The sequence below is a fragment of the Protopterus annectens genome, chromosome 8.part0, assembly GCF_019279795.1.
Source record: "Protopterus annectens isolate FY-2018-M chromosome 8.part0, PAN1.0, whole genome shotgun sequence".
NCBI lineage: Eukaryota > Metazoa > Chordata > Ceratodontiformes > Protopteridae > Protopterus > Protopterus annectens.
The window spans coordinates 616800065-616819186 of record NC_056741.1 but is presented as its reverse complement, the minus strand read 5'-3'; the positions used below and the strand labels follow the sequence as shown (position 1 = coordinate 616819186).

The following is a 19122-nucleotide window of genomic DNA, read 5'->3' as shown; positions in this document are numbered from 1 at the left end:
ATAGTTTACAGCTATACACTCTATCTTCCTTAATTTTATATCCTAAAAAATACAAAACTGTCTCAGAGTAATATACAACACTGAGATGTACTTTCTTGGTTCCATCAGGTACAAAATAATATAAACTTTAAATAAAGCCACCTTTTCATGAACACCATACCAATTAGATCCTTGAATTTCTGAGTGACCTATTTTCTTTGCCAATGGTTCTAAACATAATGCAAATAAAGAGGAAAGAGGGCACGTTTGCCAGTTTCCAATATCAAGCACAATATCAAGCACAACTTATTATAGAGGCCCACTTTAATTTCTGCCTCCCACTCTTCATATATCCTAACAATTAACCTTTTTATTTTATCAGTGAATGCAAATCCTTCCATTGCCCTACTCATAAAATCTCAGCTTACTCTCTTGAATGCTTTTTCTGCATCAAGACCAACCAATAACAGTGTTTTTTTTTTTTTACTACATTTTGCTTCCCTCTGATCATTATTCTTCTATTAAATGTTGTAAAATGTTTGCTTCCCCTCTAGAAAACCACACTGGTCCATATATATCAACTTTGGAATCACTTTTGCCGTTCTTCTAGCCATTGTAGATATAAACACTTTACAGTCATGGTTTAAAATTGAAATGAGTGTACATGAAGCTGTATCAGATGGCTCTTTACCGTCTTTAGTTATTACAGGCACCACAAGTTCTTTCCAGGATGTTGGTGTCTCCCATCCTTTTAAAATACTGTTAAACAGAACCTTGCAGATCTTTATCACTTCCTTCCCTCCTAACTTCCAAACTTCCCCCGGAATACCATCTATTCCTGGAGACTTTCCTGTAGACTGGTTATACATCACCATTTGTATCTCATCTCCTCCTATCTTAGCTGTTAGTTGTTTTGACTCATCTGCCTCTAACCTTGGCATATTTAAGTTTTCCGAAAATACTTTCATTTTTGCTTTTTTATTGATTTTTCCCATGGTTCTGCTTTATACAAATTTTCATAAAATTTCTGAAATATCTGTAATACCACTACACCTCTTGTTATTTTTCTTGTTATAGGCTTCCCAAGTTTGCAAAAACCCTTTTCACTTTCTGTTGCTTATGTCTTTATGCCAAAAGTTTTTGTGCTCTGGAGTTATCATCAAAAACAGTTGCTTAACAGCAATTTTTCTAAACTCGTGTATATAATCCAGGCACTCACTTATTTTCTCTTTAGCACTTTGCGATTGCACCTGTTCTTGTTCTGTGAGATTCCCCTTATTTTGTAATACTTTAACCTTTGTCAGCCCCTCTAAATAACTCTTATTAGTTCTTAACAAGATCTGTTTTTTTATGTCTACCCTATTTTTAAACTCCACTTTTATTTTATCCCACTTACTAGCTATAACTTCTGGAGTACTGTCTTTTGTCTTTTCTAATAACTCCTGGATGATTTCTACTACCCATTCCTTACATTCCTCTTTTTAACAGGTAGTTGAGGAAGTACTTGTGTCTCACTTTAAATTCCTTATCCTGTATTTTTACCTTGGCAATTATTGGCGCATGATATGAAATAGTTACTGGATGGGTATCAAAGTTCTCAATTAAACGGACATGGTCCTATGAAATACAATTTATGTCAAGTCTAGCCCAGGTATTATACCTTAGGGAGTAATATGAAAATTCTCTCAGGATTCCTACTACTGAATTTATGTCTTTTATACCAAATATTTTCACAGATGGCCGTGGTGGTGCAGCAGTTAGTGTAGTTGCCTCACAGCAAGAGGTTTTCTGGTTCGATTCTAGGCTGGAGCACTTTCTATGTGAAGTCTGCATGTCCTCTCTGCAGTCAAGTGAGTTTTAAAGACATGCACGTATGTGTGTGTGTGTGTGTGTGTGTGTGTGTGTGTGTGTGTGTGTGTGTGTGTATATGTGTCTGCCGTCTGTGAAGATTGGGCTTGACAAAGTAAAAACACCACTGCCAATCAATCTATGGACCAGTGATCTGCTGTGGTGACCCCTGACTGGGAAAAGCCAAAAGACATTGCTTTTTGCATACCAAATATTCTCATAATTTTTTTCAGAAATCTATCCTCTTTTGGTATATTTTTCCTTCTAAGCCCCCAGATATAATCCAGTTCCCACCTATAAGTAATATTCCTGAAAGTTGATTATTTCTCCAATTTTTTTTAAGCTTCAATGTAGCAATTTTAGGTGGAATATAAATACGTACCAGTGTAACCCTCATCCCTTGCCAGTAGCCCCTTACTACTACAAATCTGCCATTATCATCATTCTTCCTCTGTTATCACTACTGCAGCTCCTTTAGCAATATACTCTTTCTTTGACCCTGACATTCTGAAAAATATCCATAATGAAATCTTTTCTTTATCAGATTCACATGGTGAGTTCTTTGCAAATGTATCTCCTGTAGCATTGCTATTTGCACTCTGCATTTCTTAACATAATTAAGTATTCTTTCATTTTTTTGCCCATACCTGCGAGACCATTCACATTCTAAGATAATATGGAAAGTGCCAACATTTTGGTAAGAAATCATTATTCCAACATATTATACATGGCAGCTTTTTTAATTGTCTATCTGAAGGAGATTGGAGACTGTAAAGTGGTGGCAGGGGAAAGTGTAGTTAGGCAGCATAGAATGGCGGTTTGTAGGATGACATTGGTGATCAAGAAGAGGAGGATGAGTGTGAGGGCAGCACCAAGGATCAAATGGTGGAAACTGAAAAAGGGTAATTGTGAGGTGATGTTCAGGGAAGAGTTAAGACAGGCACTGGGTGGCAGTGAAGAGTTACCGAATAGCTGGGTAACTACAGCAGAGCTAGTAAGAGAGATGGCTAGAAGGGTGCTTGGTGTGACATTTGGAAAGAGGAAGGAGGACAAGGAGACCTGGTGGTGGAATGAAGAAGTACAGGAGAGTATACAGAGAAAGAGGTTGGCGAAGAAGAAGTGGGACTGTCAAAGAGATGAAGAAAGTAGACAAGAGTATAAGGAGATGAGGTGCATGGCAAAGAGAGAGGTGGCGAAGGCTAAGGATAAGGCGTATGAAGAGTTGTATAAAAGGTTGGACACTAAGGAGGGAGAAAAGGACCTGTTCCGATTGGCTAGACAGAGGGACCGAGCTAGTAAAGATGTGCATCAGGTAAGGGTGATAAAGGATAATGAGGGAAACGTACTCACAAGCAAGGAGAGTGTGTTGAGCAGATGGAAAGAGTACTTTGAGGGGTTGATGAATGAAGAGAATGAGAGGGAGAGAAGGTTGGATGATATGCGGATAGTGAATCATGAAGTACAGTGGATTAGCAAGGAGGAAGTAAGGATAGCTATGAAGAGGATGAAGAACGGAAAGGCTGTTGGTCCAGATGACATACCTGTGGAAGCATGGAGGTGTTTAGGTGAAATGGCAGTGGAGTTTTTAACTAGATTGTTTAATGAAATCTTGGAAATGAGAGGATGCCTGAGGAATGGAGAAAAAGTGTTTTGGTACCGATTTTTAAGAATAAGGGTGATGTGCAGAGCTGTAGTAACTACAGAGGGATTAAACTGATCAGTCACAGCATGACGTTATGAGAAAGAGTAGTGGAAGCTAGGTTAAGAAGGGAGGTGATGATTAGTGATCAGCAGTATGGTTTCATGCCAGGAAAGAGCACTACAGATGCAATGTTTGCTCTGAGAGTGTTGATGGAGAAGTACAGAGAAGGTCAGAAGGAGTTGCATTGTGTCTTTGTGGATTTAGAGAAAGCATATGACAGGGTGCCTAGAGAGGAGTTGTGGTATTGTATGAGGAAGTCGGGAGTGTCAGAGAAGTATGTAAGAGTGGTACAAGATATGTAGTGTGACAGCGGTGAGGTCTGCGGTGGGAGTGACAGATGCGTTTAAGGTGGAGGTGGGATTACATCAAGGATCAGCTCTGAGCCCTTTCTTATTTGCAATGGTGATGGACAGGTTGACAGACGAGATCAGACAGGAGTCCCAGTGGACTATGATGTTTACAGATGACATTGTGATCTGTAGTGAGAGTAGGGAACAGGTGGAGGAGACCCTGGAGAGGTGGAGATATGCTCTAGAGAGAAGAGGAATGAAGGTCAGCAGGACTAAGACAGAATATATGTGTGTGAATGAGAGGAAGGATAGAGGAATGGTGAGGATGCAGGGAGTAGAGGTGGCGAAGGTGAATGAGTTTAAGTACTTGGGATCAACAGTTCAGAGTAATGGTGAGTGTGGAAGAGAGGTGAAGAAGAGAGTACAGGCAGGGTGGAGTGGGTGGAGAAGAGTGTCAGGAGTGATTTGTGACAGACGAGTACCAGTAAGAGTGAAAGGGAAGGTCTACAAGAGGGTAGTGAGACCAGCTATGTTATACGGGTTGGAGACAGTGGCATTGACAAAAAGGCAGGAGTCAGAGCTTGACGTGGCAGAGTTGAAGATGTTAAGATTTGCACTGGGTGTGACGAGGATGGACAGGATTAGGAATAAGTATATTAGAGGGTCAGCCCAGGTTGGAAGGTTTGGAGACAAAGCCAGAGAGGCAAGATTACATTGGTTTGGACGTGCTGAGGAGGGATGCAGAGTATATTGGGAAAAAGATGCTAAGGATGAAGCTGCCAGGCAACAGGAAAAGTGGATGGCCTAAGATAAGGTTTATGGATGTGGTGAGAGAGGATATGCAGATGGTTGGTGTGACAGAGCAAGATGCAGAGGACAGGAGGAAATGGAAACAGTTGATCTGCTGTGGCGACCCCTAACGGGAGCAGCCGAAAGAAGAAGAAGAAGAAGATTTCCAGCTTTTGTGATACATGCGCCCATTAATGTTTGGGAGGTCAATCCTTTATACAGTTTTTCTTATCATCAACATTGGGACTTATGTCACATTTTACAAGAATTTTGTTTTAATAAAAACCCTCAAACAAGAAAAAAAAGCAAACACACCCTCAGAACACCCCCATAATCTGTTAATGTAATACAAACACACAACTATGTACAATTTCAAATAATAAAGTTTAATGCTCATAAAAGGAACACTTATGCCAAACAGACAGCAGGCCCTAATTAATCTGAAACTGAGGTTATCCAGGCTAAGATGTATGTTATTGACTGTGCTTCTTACACTAATTGATGTCTATTCTTTTTTTATCTTTATACCCCTGATGTGAAAACTACTTTCATACTTTCAGAAATCATTAACTTTTAGCCATACAGTGTTCTCATTTGTTTCCACTTAAAATTTATTAGATTAAGCCAAGAATTTTAATCTAGGCAATCGCCTGTGCAAAAGTAAGAGAAAACATATCAGGTCTACATATATTATGATCTGTGTATTTTTTACACCTCACTCCCCACCTCAAAAACCCAACATTGCAGCCTATTAACTTAAACATGCTTTTCTCAACCTTTTCTTCTCTTTTTGCACAGTAATGCCTACATTTTTAATAGTGAGGAAATCATTCTAGGTTGTGCAACGTATAAACAAAGGTATGGCATCCTAGTCCAAGAAAGTCATTGTTCCACTGTACTCGGCATTCATCAGACCTATCATTGAGTTCAATGCTCCCTTTGGTGTGTACCTAACCAGGCATATCCAACAACTAGAACATCCACAGAGGTTCCTCACTAAAAGAATACAGTGCATAACTAAAATGTCCTATGAAGACAGCCTCAAGGCCCTATCCCCGTATTCTGTCTCCTACAGGCTTTTGAGGGGAGATCTATGCCTGGCATACAAGGCCTTGTCAAATCCCACTCTGATGGATCCACAAAACAAAAAGCACCAGAATTACCTGTTCTAAAGACTTAAACCTTGCCTGTGATATAAATAGGACCTGCTGGAGAGACAGGTATGTATCCCAGAGACTACCTCATCTATGGAACAGGCTCCCCATCCATGTGAAGCAGATTTCCCCTCTAACCCAATTCAAGTGCAACTTGGACAATTGGATGGGGAACAGGAAATTCATCCCTGGTTTGGCACCTATGTCTATAATGAACACAGGCAACCTGTAAATGGTTCATCTCCCAGGCCCCTGCTTGTAAATGTTTTATCTCCCAAACCCCTGCTTACACTTATCAAGGATTATCAGAACTTGTCAGAAATTTGGGATGCATAGCTAGGCTTAAAAAGGGCCTTGTGGTCATTAGCCTAGTAAACACATATGAACCCATGAACGTATGTACTAAAAAAGAAGAAAGAGAAGAGAAGAGGATGAAGAAAAAAGGCATCTGTTTACTTTTATAACTTTATCAAATGCAACAACTAAAAACACTTTACTATAAAATATACAACTGATATTGCGAAAAGTTTCATAAAAACACTATTAAGAAAATAAATTATTTTACTTACCTTTTTCCTTCTTCCTCCCCTCAGAATCCTTCCAAACATTAATGGCATGAAATGAGGCAAATGCTTTTCAGTTCCTTATAAGTTTAACAAAGTCAACAAAAGTCCATTCTTTCCACTTAGTCTTACACAGTCATATTTCACTGTGACGACCGTGCCCTGGCCCAGCAATCAAGGAGCCTCAATCCTCACCATTAACACCAGGGAGGTCATCTCATAGAAGAGAGGAAAGGATAACAAATACACACAGTAAAGTACAATTTACCTTAAGTGCACACAGAGATCACAGTCAGTCTGGGGCTGGTTGCTCCCTTGCTCTCCAGGTCCCCAATAAGACTCCCCACTGGCACAGCTATAGGGTCCAGATCTCAGCCTAGCCGGCAAGCTAACCTCCAGTACCCTCTCCGTCCAACCAGTGCTTCGTGTCCCTGCCCAGGTAGCTGACACACCACACACACACTTTGATAAGAGGTTATACAACCACACAGACCCTCCTGGGAAAAAAACTGGCACAGGTTCTCCAGCTGTGCCCCTTTACCTAGGCGGTAGTAATTACTGCCACCACCAGCTAATAAATATCAGCTAATCAAAGGCCCTTAAAAGGGTGTCCAATTATTACTGTGCAATATTATTATCCAATGGTAGAATGACTAACAGTCAAGGCTTACTTTAGAGTGGCCGATTACAATAACCTTATGCAATGTACTCTAAAGCTTATCTCTACACAAAGCAGCCACAGGTAGAAGGTTTTAAAAATATTTAATAATAAAATAATTAAAACACAAGGCAAAACTACTACACCACAGAGATATCCAAGAGTTCAGAGATCACACAGAAACTTAAAATAAAACAGTAGGATAGGTCTGATTTCAAAGAAAAACACCTAATTAATCTTTACTAGCTTTAACTATTCCTACAAGAAATCACAGTGCTGAAACTTACATGTGAGCATAAGGCAGAGTGCTGGTAAGTCCGATATCCAAACTCAAAATGCTTCCAGTCTCTTGTGAGAAATAGTATTTAAACATTACTAACAAACATGTTTGCTGGGTCCCTCCCCAAATTACATCATTTTTGACACTTAGGTTTTCCCAGACAAACAAACTGCATTATTTAGCAATCTAGCACCTGCACAAAAACTTACAACAATAGAAGACATTTCACATGTATATTCTAACAGAAACTAGAGCAATAAAGCACCTTCCACATCTAAATTCTGGTCATAAACGTTAGCCTTAAAACAATGGGTATAAAACCTTCATCCAGCCTCACTGGAGCCGAATTGTAAAACATTGAAGAGATTCATAAGATCTTTTCAACTTAAAAAGACACATTTGAATACTTGGCTTGGTTTTCCTTACAGCAGATGGCAATGTTGCAACTATCTTGAAGTTCACATTTTACAGTGTTTTCTTACATTTAAAAACACAATCCTGTATTTTACATTTATTTATACAGTTAATAGCATTATGTATCAAATTCTATTTGACTAGGCTGGCAGCCTTCACCCATCTCTCCCCAATTGTCACATCTCTTCCCCACCCCGTGGGACTCAAGCAAGTTTTTCAAGTGCCCCTTGGGAAACATCGTTTTGAGAGTGTCAGGTCTATCTGGGTGTACCTCACCCCATTCCCTATCTTGAGAGCCCATCTGCATTGGCATTGCTACTCCCACTGCAGTGCTGCACTGACATATCATATGCTTGCAACCCCAGACTCCATCTTAGCAACTTGGCTTTTTGCTGACTGGCTCTGTTTAACCATGTTAGAGGGTTGTGATCTGTCATCACAGTGAATTTTCTTCCATGCAGATAAGGCTGAAGTTTTTGTAGTTCCCACACTATGGCTAGACATTCCTTTTCTACCGCTGCATAGCATTCCTCCCTGGATTGGAGCCTACGACTGAGATAAACCACTGGGTGCTCTTCTCCCTCTGAAGAAATCTGGCTAAATACAGCACCCACTCCATAGTTTGAAGTATCTGCCTACACAACAAAGTCTTTGCTGTAGTCTGGACTGGTTAACACAGGGGGTCCTCCAAAAGCTTCCTTAAGCTTCTGAAATGCCTGCTCACATACTGGGGTCAACACTACCTTATCTGGCCTGTTCTTCCTTGTCAGGTCTGTGAGGGGAGCAGCTATGGTACTATAACTGGGAATGAACTTTCTGTAGTACCCTGCTGTCCCTAAGAATGCCCTCACCTGCTTTTTGGTAATAGGTGCAGGCCATGCCTGAATAGCTTCCACTTTGGCAGGTTCTGGCCTTATCTGACCACTCCCCACTCTATGTCCTAGGTAAGAGACCTCTGCCATACCCACCTGACATTTGCTCGGCTTAATGGTCAGCCCTACCCTCTGTAGTCTTCCCAGCACCTCCCTGACATGCTGAAGGTGCTCTTGCCAGGAATGGCTGTAGATAGCAATATCATCCATGTAAGCAAGGGCAAACCCTCCAGCTCCTGCTAAGATATGATCTACCAGCCTCTGGAAAGTCACTGGGGCATTCTTCATCCCAAAGGGCATCTTTGTGAACTCATACAAGCCAAAAGGAGTCATAAAGTCTGACTCCTCTCTAGCACTGGGAGTCAAGGGCACCTGCCAGTAACTCTTGGTAAGATCAATGGTTGTAAGATACTCATGTGTCCTAGGCATGGGGTAAGTATCTGACCTTGTGTGACTATTTAATTTCCTGTAATCCACAAAGAACCTGGTGCTGCCATCCTTCTTTGGCACCAACACCACTGGTGAGGCCCAGGGACTGTTTGACTCTTGAATCATCCCTAGTTCCAACATCTCCTGTACCTCTTCCTTCAGAGTCTGTTTGACTCTCTCAGGCACCCTATAAGGGGCCTGCCTAATAGGCCTTTGGGTTCCTGTATCCACCTGGTGCTGCACCAGGTGGGTGCTCCCTGGTTTCTCAGTGAACATGCCCCCAAACTCCTGCAACTCTGCTCGGATTTCTCGAACCTGGGTAGGAGATAGCTGCTGGGACATTGCTACTCCTTCCACTGAGGTGTCAGCCCGAGCCTCACTGAGGACATCAGTCCCAGGATCTCCCCCAGACTCCTCCTGCAATCCACTGCAAATGCTCAGCACAAGGGCCTCCCTCTCATGGTATGGCTTCATCATGTTAACATGGTACAATTTGTGCCCCTGCTGTCTGCCTAGTAGTTAACATCACTTACCTTTCTTACCACCTTGTAGGGTCCCTCCCAAGCTGCTTGCAGCTTGTTGTATCTGACACAATGAGAACCATTACCTGTTGCCATATAGCATACTCTCTAGCCTGAGCATTCCTGTCATACCACACCTTTTTCTGTTGTTGGGCTTCTGCCAGGTTCTAAGAATCCCCACTGGCACAGCTATAGGCTCCAGCTCTCAGCCTAGCTGGCAAGCTAACCTCCAATACTCTCTCTGTCCAACCAGTGCTTCGTGTCCCTGCCCAGGTAGCTGACACACCACACACACACACTTTGAGAAGAAGTTATACAACCACACAGACCCTCCTGGAAAAAGGTTGGCACAGGTTCTCCAGCTGTGCCCCTTTACCCAGGCTATATGGTAGTAATCACTGCTACTACCAGCTAATAAATATCAGCTACTCAAAGGCCCTTAAAAGGGTGTCCAATTATTACTGTGCAATATTATTATCCAATGGTAGTATGACTAACAGTCAAGGCTTACTTTAGAGTGGTCTATTGCAATAACCTATATAAATGTGCAATGTACTCTAGAGCTTATCTCTACACAAAGCAGCCACAGGTAGAAGGTTTTAAAAAATATTTAATAATAAATAATTAAAACACAAGACAAAACTACTACACCACAGAGATATCTAAGAGTTCAGAGATCACACAGAAACTTAAAATAATACAGTAGGACAGATCTGATTTCAAAGAAAAATACCTAATTAACTTTTACTAACTTTAACTATTCCTACAAGAAATCATAGTGCTGAAACTTGCATGTGAGCATAAGGCAGAGTGCTGGTAAGTTGAATATCCAAAGTCAAAATGCTTCCAGTCACTTGTGAGAAATAGTACTTAAACATTACTAACAAACATGTTTGCTGGATCCCTCCCCAAATTACATCACTTTTGACACTTAGGTTTTCCCAGGCAAATAAACTGCATTATTTAGCAATCTAACACCTGCACAGAAACTTACAACAATAGAAATCATTTCACATGTATATTCTAACAGAAACTAGAGCAATAAAAGCACCTTCCACATCTAAATTCTGGTCATAAACTTTAGCCTTAAAACAATGGGCATGAAACCTTCATCCAGCCGCACTGGAGCCGAATTGTAAAACATTAAAGAGATTAATAAGATCTTTTCAACTTAAAAAGACACATTTGAAATACTTGGCTTGGTTTTCCTTACAGCAGATGTCAATGTTGCAACAATCTTGAAGTTCACATTTTACAGTGTTTTCTTACATTTAAAAACACAAGCCTGTATTTTACATTTATTCATACAGTTGATAGAATTATGCATCAAATTATATTTGACTAGGCTGGCAGCCTTTGCCCATCTCTCTCTAATCGTCATATTCACAAATGTGATTGATGCTTTGCAGTCTCACATTTATTCACTAACTTATGTACTGTTGGTCTTCTTCATGCTCACCTCCATCTTCCAACTCCAGATTCTAGTTCAACTCCATGGTACTCTCAATTCTTCTAGTCAACTCCTGTGCTTTTTTGGTCTCTCAAGCAAATTAGGAGAAGGAGAAGCAGAGTCCCCTTCTACTTGATGGCTCATTTTTGTTGGACAAGTTTTTACATTTCCTGTTTAGTCTATTCTACATTAAAAAATAGCTAAACACTAAACGAGCTAGACCACAAATACGTTCCCAGAAATGAAGGAATACACTCTTGATAGTTCGAATACTGGTTAATAAAGCTCTTCACATTAAAAGGATATATTTATTTAAGCCGTTTAACAAACGCTTTTCGTCAGAGCATTCTCCAACTTCTTCAGAATACAGGTTGAACAAACAGTGCCCCTCCCCAATCATACATATAAAAACCCCTCTAATTAATTAATTAATCACCTGACTGTTTGTACCATGACACAAATATACATCTCATTAGAAAAAAGTGCCGGTTGTAACTGCCTCTTTGCCCCGAATATAATGACAAACAAAGCTCCAAAACATGAGGCAACCGTGCACATGAATTCTAAATTGTTATCAACTCTGAAATAGAATAAAATAATGCTGAATTTCATGATTGTTACAATAATATAAAGGTATATTTGAATAATAATGACTCCTTCCCTCAACCGCTGAAAGTATTTCATCTATCATTTACTAAATCGTAGCCCGATCCCTGTAAATACGGGACCAAAGATCACTGTTCCAGTCTATACCTAGTAAACAATGGTCGACCCAATCACTTCGTCCTGATATGTGCCATTCGCTGTGCCTATTGTACTGATGACAAATAAGGACAGAAAGGAATCCTTTTCTAATAGTTACATCCATTTTGAGAGCTTTCATCCATTCAACCAGAAAAGATCTAATGTCAAAGGCCAGCTAGTCGGAGCAGCCCAGATGACATCTAGAGAGTTAGATTTTGAAGAGGAATGTAATGTAATTTAATTGCCAACCTTTTTTTCAGTAGAGGTTACCCTCAGGATTTAGTTAGAGAATTAATAATAGAAGTCACAGGTAAAAGAACTTTGGGGTATTATGTACCCATTTTGAGGCAGAAAGAAATAGAATCATCTACACTATCCATGGCTCCGATCAAGGTTCCCTTTGGTTCCAACAACCTTATCTTAACATACTCCCTAGATGCTAAAAACATCTATACTATCATATTAAAAAATTGGGATTTAATATTCCAAAATGAAAGCATATGTAAGACACTGGTAGAACGTCCAAGAGTAGTTTATAGGAGAGGTTTAAATATCAAAGGCATTCTACAAAGGAAACCTAGGCCACTTGTCAGCAAATTAGGCATGTACAAGTGTAATATGTGCCGTTATTGTGCATATATTAAGACAGGGTTCAGTTTTACCATCCAGAATGCAGTTTTTTATTTAAATGGCAAATACAGTTGTAACAGTTCTCAAGTTGTTTATTTAGCTCAATGTGTTTGCTGTCCTGCTTTTTATGTATGGAAGACCGATCAAAAATTGCAGGAACGCATTTATGAACATCAATATGCAATTAGAAAAGGTAAAATGGAGAATGTGTTAGCCAAACATTCAGCAGTCCACCCAGGTCACAATTTTTCTTTCACTGTTATTGATCAGTTAACTTCAAAGAAGGATGGGTCTACACCTCTTTTATTAGAAAGCAGAGAACTGTGGTGGCAACTCAAACTAGATACCTGTTACACTCCAGGGCTCAACGGGTGCTCCAGTTTGGCATGCCTGTTGAAATTGAAACGCATAGCAAGGTAACATAACGGGCACGTATTTTACCAATGGTAGGAGGCTAAGGTAGAAACACTGCATAACTTTCAACCATTATATTTGATTTCCCCTATTTCAAAGGGAGTAGGAGGTTTCATGTTACTAGAAAGGTATAGCACCCATTTCGGATGCTTGTGAACTGGAAGGCCTTTTACCTGTCAGTCCATTTTGTTTTAGTTATTCGCTAGATAGGTTAATTTTATACATTATAATCAGTATTACTTTTTGTTTTTAGTTGATATTTATGTTTTTTTTATGTTCCATAATAATACATTCAAATCTATATTGGTATAAATTTATTACATTCACTTTATGTTTTTTTCCAGGATAATAATTAAAATTTTATATTTTATCATCGAGTTATTTTATGTATAGAGAGTGGACTATTGAACACATGACAGCAGACAGTTCACCTTTAGAGAGTTATTTATTTATTTATCTATTTTAACTGGGATGGGTAAGACCCATCCAGGTTTTGAGTGTATAAATTGTGTGCACTTTATTTATGTTATATATTTATTCACATATATATCTAGTGGCGGTATTAAAATATATACAGGACCTTCATAGCATAAGAATCCTGTAAATTCCAGAGATCCAGTTTCATTCTTGTATTCATTCTGATTGTAGGTAAGTAGATTCAAGTCTAGTTTATTCCTAGGCAAGAAATATTGTTAGGTTATACCCAATTTCGACACGGTAGCGTCAAGCGTATCTATCCATTTTTTAATTAGGGTACTGTTAGACTGTATGGCAACAGAAGTCATTTTCAGACAAGTTTTTGTTTATCCAGTCAGTTTTAAATTATTTGTCATCAGTACAATAGACACAGCGAATGGCACTCTTCGGGACAAAGTGATTGGGTCGACCATTGTTTACTAGGTATAAACTGGAACAGTGATCTTTGGTCCCATATTTACAGGGATCAGGCTACCATTTAGTAAATGATAGATGAAATACTTTCAGCGGTTGAGGGAAGTTGGAGAATGCTCTGACGAAAAGCATTTGTTAAATGGCTTAAATAAATATATCTTTTTAACGTGAAGAGTTTTATTAACCAGTATTCGAACTATCAAGAGTGTATTCCTTCATTTCTGGGAACGCATTTGTGGTCTAGCTACATTAAAAAATGACTAACCCTTTAGGAAAAGATATTCTGAGGACAGGTAGATACAGCAGGTTGAATCTCGTACCTGCCTCTCAACATTCCCTGATTTCTGGAATGGAGCGTACAGTGAATAATCACTTACCATATACACTCTCCAACTTTTAAGACTTTGCCCTTTTGTCACAGTTTTGTCAGGATCAATTCTTTCTGTTGGTAGGTTTGCATCTTTACTAATAATGGTCTTGGCTGCTTTTCATGGCAATATTTGGAGCAGACACACTGTGTGCCCTTTAAATTAAAAGCTCCTGTTGTGGAATACTAGTCCAGTTGCTTATTTGTGCCTTCATAAAATGAATGCAGTCTGTTCCTTCTAGTTTTTCTCGTACCACATAAAATCTCAGATTTTCATAGGTTCATAGGTTGGTACTAGGCTATCGGCACTAAGGCCTATGCAAGCCTAGCCATAACAATTCCCTGGAAATTTCTTCCCACAATATTTACTTCTGTGGGCCCCTGTCTAGCAGGGCGACTGACATGATCTCCGGGGTGAATTTCCTATCTCCCATCCAATCATCAAGGTTCCTTTTGAAGAGGGCCAATGAGGCGCTCTGTCTGACATATATGGGCAGTCTATTCCAGAGTATGGGGAGTCTCTGGGTCAGGAACCTATCCCTCCATCAGGTTTTGTTCATTGTGATGATAAGGTTTAGATCCCTGGAACATGCTCTGTCCTCTAATTCTACCATTTTTGAAACATCTCTTCTTGAGCAGTCTCATACTCAGCTAGCCTTTTCTTCATTTTGAACTCTGATTTTTGCAGTTTTATCAGCTCATCTGAATATTGGTTTAAAGCTTGTTCCATTTTTTTCAGCCTTTTATTATTTGAGCTGATATACTCCTTCACTGTTTTGCTTATTTTAATAAGGTCTGAGCACATTTGACTTATTTTTTCCCTCTAGATTACTGGAAGCCATGTCTTGCACCAAAGCTGGAGCTTGAAATGCTTTTTGCTGAACAGCTGCAAGATTATCCTCATTATGTGTTTTCTCTTCACCTTTTGTACTTGATTTTCTTTCAGGCCCTCTTAGTTTCTTCTTTGCAGGCATGCAGACAGTGTACTTACTAGCAGTAAATGTATTTTACTCAGACTTACAATATTACTGGCTGTTGTTTCTCAGTTTCTGTTTTCACAGTGGGATAACTGAAGTTAAGCTGTTGATCAGTGTGCAGCCATCACGGATGTCCCTGCTGCGTGTTTTTCAGAATTTAACTCATCAAATTTATAGTCAGTAGGCTGTGTGTTGCCTCCTCACAGGCGATCTTTTATTTAAGTAATGCTAATGAATAATAAATTGGAAAATGTGTTAAGTACAACAACAAAAAGTTATCCCTACTCTTCTTTTGATAATAGCCTGGCACAAGCACTAGCACTGCTGTCTCACAGGACTTGATTTTCCAGCTTGATACTCTACTGATACAGTGTCTGTGTGGATTTTCCAGCTTGATACTCTACTGGTACAGTGTCTGTGTGGAGTTTACATGTTTTTTTTGTGTCTGCATGAGTTTTTATCAAGTGCTCTGGTTTCCTCCTACATCCCAAAGACATGCCATATGTTAACTGGTGCCCATCCTAACCAGGATTAGTTGTCTGCCTTACGGTCACAGTGTGTTGAGATACCCTTTGGGTCGCCAGAGACCCAGAATGGGAAAAAGTGGGTGTCGGAGAATAGATGAATGAATCTTCAACAGTAGTCAGAGGGTTTTTGCCTTCCACCTGAATAACCACCAGTTTAGACTGCCAGGATCTCAGTTTAACATCTAATCTAAGCATTACAGTGCCACCCATCAAGTCGTTCTGCAGTGTCAGTATTAGAACCTGGATCCAAGCACCTGGTATAACAGAATCCACAGCCTTTTGATCTTCCAGGCATCAAAGGCAAGTGTGCTGCCCTGCGAGTCACTGATGAAAACACACATACACCACACACACACACACACACACACACACACACACACACACACACACACATACACACATACATATATATATATATATATATATATATATATATATATATATATATATGTAAGCGGACTGACCCAAACAGGTTACTTTTTTAGCCATAACCCAAGCCAAAATCAAAATAATATACAACAAATTATACAGCAGCAGCAATACTACAGACAGCTAACTCAGAGAGTGTCCGTAACCCAATACTAAAATACAGCAAATAACAGAATGATAACACCAGATGGTGTCAATTAAAGAGCATTAATACAAAAACCTAACATGGTAGCTTAAACCAGTATGACTGAAATATATAACAAATGGTTAGGAAGACTCTGTACATGGCAATTACCATTCCAGGAAGAGACATGGTGGGGTGCAGGTGTTTACACAGAGGAGAGATGCTTTGAAAATGTTGTTAGTAAAATGTTGATTAATAAATGCAACAGATCTTTCAGAATACTCTGACAATCACCAGATAAAATAAAGACTAAGAACAAAATGTAAAGAATACATGACGGCTCTTCTAACACGTGGCCATTTACCCATGTCTTCCACAAATGAAGTTGCTACTTGAACACCTGAAGATTATCCAACACTCCTAATTTTAGGTAACAAGCAGTACCACATGAGTGAGTCAAATGAGAAGACTCAGTTACCTTTTTAAGGTTGATGCTGATCGGTTACATAAATGCACCATAGAAACTGGATGCAAGGCACACTGCACCTAATTGTGAGTTTCGTGCCAGCAGCTGTGTTCTAAAGGGTCTCAAGTAGGAGCACAGCTCTTTAAATGTAAGCCAAGGCTCCTGCCAGCAAAATACAATGGCACTCATTAGCTGGGAGGAGAAGTATGAACCTTTAAATGATGTTTCACAGGATTTTCCAAAACTGGTTGCTCCTTGAAGAGATCAAACAGAACCATAGGAAGCCATAATCTACTTATGCAATAAGCAGGTCTTTTTTATGAGCTAGGCTTCAGGGCTGAATTATCTGATAAACACACAGCACTTTTCTTCTTTGCAGCACTATGTCATGGGAAAAGGCAAAAATCTGAGTGGGATAGACTCCAAGGTATGCACACTATGGTACCCATTGAAAAAGGGGTCCACTGAAATTCTGTACACTCATTTCAGTCAATATAATGTACTACTTCTGTAAGCTAACTAGTTGTCTTCACAAGAACAATTTTCTGTAGCTTCCCCAGACATGTATGAATTACACAGTGTGAAAATGATGAACAGTAAACAACCAGAATATCAGCATATGCGTATAGACTGAGGCCTAGGAAGATCAAGGGAAACTGGATTTATAAAGAGAATAAAAAGGAGAAAACCAAATATTTCTTCTTGAGGCACACCAGACTCAGTGCTGAAGGTTCTGATAAATGTTCTACAGTCTTTATCCTGACGGCATAACTGGTCAAGTAGATTTAATACCAGTGGTGGAAACATGCACCAGGTTCAGTTTTCTCATGTGTTTCAAAAGGAAGATGGCAGCCAACCAAATAAAAAGCTTACATCATATTCACATAAATGGCCTCTGCCAATTTACTAATTTCCCTTTTAGGTAAAAAACGTCCAGAAATCATAAAGAATGCCATAGAATCAGAAAGTTTAGACTGTGAAGAAATTCCTAAGGTACAACCCTTCTCCTCTAATGCCTGCTCTTCTGACTGAAAATCCACATCAGAAGAAGGAACTCTTTTACTTTACATGCCTGAGGAAATAGAAAGCAAGCAAAAAGCACCATGAGTAGAGTCTGACTCTACAGTTCCATTTTCTTGTTTTTCAGAACTGGGACTATAAGGTGTTGGGGGCTGGCATGATAGTTAAGGTGTTTACCACACACACACACACACACACACACACACACACACACACACACACACACACACACACACACACACACACACAGTACAGGGTTTTATTCTCACCTTTGAGGGAAACTGGCTAGGCTTAAAATGGCTCACTAGGGCAACTAGCCTAGTACTCACCTATAAAACTAAAAATCTAACAAGCTCATTAGCAAGTCCCAGTAAATCCTCCCTTTCCACAGAAACTGGAATAGAAAACTAAAAAGTTCTCTCTCTATATTCACATTTACTTGACAACTCCCTAAAAAAAAGACTGGCTCTCCACAAGCAAGCAACTTCCAACAACAGGTCTCCTACCCAGACTAAGTGAAGAACCTTCACTAGCCCCCTCTCATTACATCGAGTGTGTTTTTCCCTTGTCCACCAACAGCATCTCTGCAGCTACACAGGATATGGCCATCCGCTGGTCTTTGGTGGCTGCATATGATATACCAAGAGGAGTGAGGGAAAAAGATGAGTGGTCTAAGGAGCAACAAGCAGCCACAACAGAGTCACCCACCACTATGTGAGGTGCAACAGGAGCTGGCATGACACTCAAATACTTCCTGACAGCTTTCTTATTCTGATCAGGGGAAGGTGAAACTGTGGAGATCAGGGATTGCTCCATTAATAAGCTGAGAAGGAGCTTTTGGAAGCAGATAGCAGAGCCTAAACAGACTGATAAACTGTACAGTAGAGAACAAGTAGTTCTGTTTTAAGTAAACCACTGACTCTCCTCCACAAGCTCACTAACTGTCCCCAATACACAAACACACCAAAACATGGGAAAAATCCTGTTAAATATTTTTCTCACAAAATGTTCACAAAAACATTTACATACACACAACCTTAGAAATGAAATGGCGGTCCAAACAACGTTTCTCATCTAAACCCCTACATTTTAGCCAGAAAAATACATGATTTCCTCAGAAAAATAAAACGAGTGGAAGATTTTCTCCAACAGGGAACTTATCTGTCCAGCAATGAAGGATAGCTAGCCAACTGACAGTTCCACTGGCTTGCCGAAGGAGTGCTCTTCAGCAGCAAAAACTTTGAAACATTTTGCACTCAGACTGTCTTTATATGGAGCTCTGCTCAAACTCCTGACAGCTAGAGCATATAGAAGACTCCCTTAAGTTTGTAAGCTGGCCAGTCATGGGGGTAGGACCCATTTAGCTTAGTCTACTGCAACAGTGATCTGTGCATGAACATTACAGTATTCTCCCTTTGAAAAGTAACAGATGTCAGTCCCAAAAGCAGATTATCCTCTATCACCTCAACCAGAGCTCTGAAATAACAGACTCTATTGAGGACTCCTTTTCCTTCCTCTGTAGAACAATGGAGGGATAAAAGAGAGAGGAAACCTCCTTATATATATATTTTTTTTTGGTGTGTG

General features: G+C 39.8%; 1 protein-coding gene across 2 annotated transcripts in view; it reads right to left on the bottom strand.

Annotated features, from left to right (window-relative positions):
* GNL3L (G protein nucleolar 3 like) overlaps positions 1–19122 on the bottom strand; it is a 509739-nt gene that overhangs the window by 219162 nt on the left and 271455 nt on the right. The window lies entirely within an intron of this gene.